At 38.9% G+C, this 3,513-nt stretch overlaps 1 non-coding gene across 1 annotated transcript; it reads right to left on the reverse strand.

Moving 5' to 3' along the window:
* Positions 1-407: 407 nt before the first annotated feature.
* Positions 408-514, reverse strand: LOC140853002 (small nucleolar RNA R71). Its single transcript, XR_012136079.1, has one exon. It is a non-coding gene; the product is annotated as a small nucleolar RNA R71 (small nucleolar RNA).
* Positions 515-3,513: the final 2,999 nt, after the last annotated feature.

Here is a 3,513-nt window from a genome sequence, read left to right on the forward strand (position 1 = left end):
GTCGTCTAGTTAGAATTGAGTCAATTCCTGTTGTTCCAATGGCTGAACCAATCCAACCCATGACCCTTAAGGATTTGTGTTATCCAGTTGGCTCCATCCAACCATCTTGTATCAGGTTGCCACAACCCACAGCTAACAATTTTGAAATCAAACCTCAAATCATAAATATGCTTCCAAAATTCACAGGATTAGAAGATGCTTATATATTTATTAGAGAATTTGAGGAGGTATGTGCAACCATGAAACTGCAATTAACAGAGGATGAGGTCAAACTTAGATTAATCAACTTTGCCCTTAAGGACAATGCTAAGAAGTGGCTTTATAGTCTGCCAAACTATTCTGTCACTACTTGGGAGGACTTTGTGAGAACATTTTTAAAAAAGTATTTCCCCCATCATAAAACAGCTAGGATTAGGAATGAAATAAATCAATTTTACCAACTAGCTGGTGAATCATTTTGGAAGTACTTTGATCGTTTCAAGAATCTTTTGACCCAATGCCCACACCATGGAATAGAAACTTGGAGACTATGCCAGATCATCTATGAGGGGTTAGATTCAAACTCAAGAACCATGCTAGAGTCCATGTGCCAAGGCCAATTTATGGACAAAGAAACTACTGAAGCTTGGCAATTCTTAGAAGACCTAGCCGAGAAAAATTTACAGTGGGAAACAACTAGGGAACCTGATAAAGCTACACCTTCAAGAGGAGGAATGCATCAAATTCAACCAACCCTAGCATCAGAGGCCAAGATTGCAACCTTAACACGTAGATTGGAAGCCTTAGAATTACAGAGACCAGCCAATGTAAATCAAATATCTGCACCCATGTGTAAAGGGTGCAATGCACCAGACCATGTCTTAGAAGAATGTTCCTACTCGAATGAGTGTGCACAGGTGAATGCCACCTATCAAGGACCATTGAACAATCCTTATGCACCCACATATAACCCATGTTGGAGGAATCACCCGAATTTCTCATGGTCCCAGAATCCTAATGTAGGCAATCCAAATTTCAATCAGCAAAATCTAAGGTCCAACCCAGTGATGAACAACCCGCCAGGCTTCCATGATAATGACAAAAAAATTACCTCTTTAGAGAAAAGCCTAGAAGCCATGATGAAAACACATACCAGCTTTATGCAAACTACGGGTCAACTCATAAATAATAACACCCAAGCTATAGCCCGTCTGGAAATGCAAGTAAGTCAGCTGGCTTCGACCATTAGTGAACGAGAACATGGTAGGTTACCTAGCCAACATGAGCCAAATCCTAGGAACCAAAATGGTCCACGACCCCAACAAGGAAACCAAGTTAATGGTATAAATGCCATTCATACCTTAAGATCAGGAAAACAAATAGACAATAAGGTAGTTGCACTTGATGATATAGATGACTCATCTGCCGAGTCACCTTCTAAAACTACTACCTTTCAACCTCAAGCACCAGAAACTGAAAATTCACCTAGTCCAGTACTTAAAAGTCCTAGAGCTCCTTTTCCAAACAGACTGAAATCCAATAAATCTGAACATTTAGACAAAATTTTAGAGGTATTTAAACAAGTCCAAGTTAATATTCCTCTTTTAGATATAATCCATCAGGTTCCAACTTATGCCAAATTTTTAAAAGATCTCTGCACTAGGAAAAGGACCACTAATGTACCAAAGAAAGCATTTTTGGCTGCAAGTGTCAGTTCATACCTATCTAGCCATGTGCCAATTAAATATAAGGACCCTGGAGCTCCAACAATTTCTTGTGTTATTGGAGAAACCAATATAAAAAAGGCCTTGCTAGATCTAGGAGCTAGTGTGAATATCCTTCCATATTCGGTGTATGAACAACTAGGATTAGAAAAACTTCAACCTACTGGGATCACATTACAGTTAGCCGATAGATCTCTCAGGATCCCTAAGGGAATGGTCGAGGATGTTCTGATAAAGGTTGAAAATTTCATTTTTCCTGTAGATTTTATTGTTTTAGAGACTGAGCCAGTTGCGAATCCTAAAGGACATATACCTGTCATTTTAGGAAGACCATTCTTAGCTACGGCCAATGCTGAAATCAATTGTCGAAATGATCTAATGAAGTTATCCTTTGGGAATATGACCATTGAGCTTAATGTTTTTAACTTAGAACAGGAATCCTCTTCTCATGCTGATGTCAATGTAGTCCAAGATGGTATTTATGAATCCATTGACATTAGTGATGATGAAGTCGACCTAGAGTCTAACCCCTGGTTAATCCATGAGTCTGAGGATGTCAATGAAATACTTAAAGAAAATCAGATTAATCAGGAATCGACACTTCCTACTGAACCAATCATTGAGATGGTGAACTCATCACCTAAACCATTGATAGAGGAAGCACCCATTTTAGAACTGAAGCCCCTCCCAGAACATCTCAAGTATGCATATCTAGGACCCAAAGAAACTTTGCCTGTAATTATTGCATCAGACCTAGATCCCAAGCAAGAGGAGGAGTTATTGTCAGTTCTAAAAGCAAATCAAGAGGCAATAGGTTGGACCATAGCAGATATCAAAGGAATAAGCCCTTCTATAGTTCAACATAGAATATACTTAGAGGAAGAGGCTAAACCAACAAGAGAAGCCCAAAGAAGGCTTAATCCAGTTATGAAGGATGTAGTTAAAAAGGAGATTCTGAAACTCCTAGATAGTGGAATAATTTATCCTATTTCTGATAGCTCTTGGGTAAGCCCAGTTCAAGTAGTACCCAAGAAATCTGGGGTAACAGTGGTCCAAAATGATGCAAACGAACTTATCCCAACTAGGATCCAAACGGGATGGAGGGTCTGTATAGACTATAGAAAGTTGAATGCTGCGACAAGGAAAGATCACTTTCCTTTTCCATTTATTGATCAAATATTGGAAAGACTAGCCGGACAAGAGTTTTACTATTTTCTTGATGGATACTCCGGTTACAACCAGATCCCCATAGCCGCTGAAGATCAAGAAAAGACTACATTCACCTGTCCATTTGGTACTTTTGCCTATAGACGAATGCCCTTTGGACTATGTAATGCACCGGCAACCTTTCAGAGATGCATGATCAGCATATTTTCAGATATGATAGAACGATTTCTAGAAATTTTTATGGATGACTTTTCTGTTTTTGGTCTAACCTTCTCCGAGTGTCTGAATCACCTGCAATTAGTTCTAGAACGATGTAAGGAGAAGCACCTAGTTCTCAACTGGGAAAAATGTCAGTTTATGGTCAAACAGGGAATAGTTCTTGGCCATGTCATTTCTAAAAAGGGGATTGAAGTGGACAAGGCCAAAATAGATCTAATTGCAAGTCTTCCACCACCTAAATCTGTGAAAGAAATACGTTCATTTTTAGGTCATGCTGGATTCTATAGAAGGTTTATTGCCAACTTTAGCAAAGTAGCACGTCCATTGACTAATCTTTTGGCAAAGGATACTAAATTTGAATTTACTCATGAGTGCTTGGAATCCTTTGAATTTCTAAAAAATGCACTTGTATCAGCTCCAATCA

This window comes from Elaeis guineensis, chromosome 12 (assembly GCF_000442705.2).
Source record: "Elaeis guineensis isolate ETL-2024a chromosome 12, EG11, whole genome shotgun sequence".
Classification (NCBI taxonomy): domain Eukaryota; kingdom Viridiplantae; phylum Streptophyta; class Magnoliopsida; order Arecales; family Arecaceae; genus Elaeis; species Elaeis guineensis.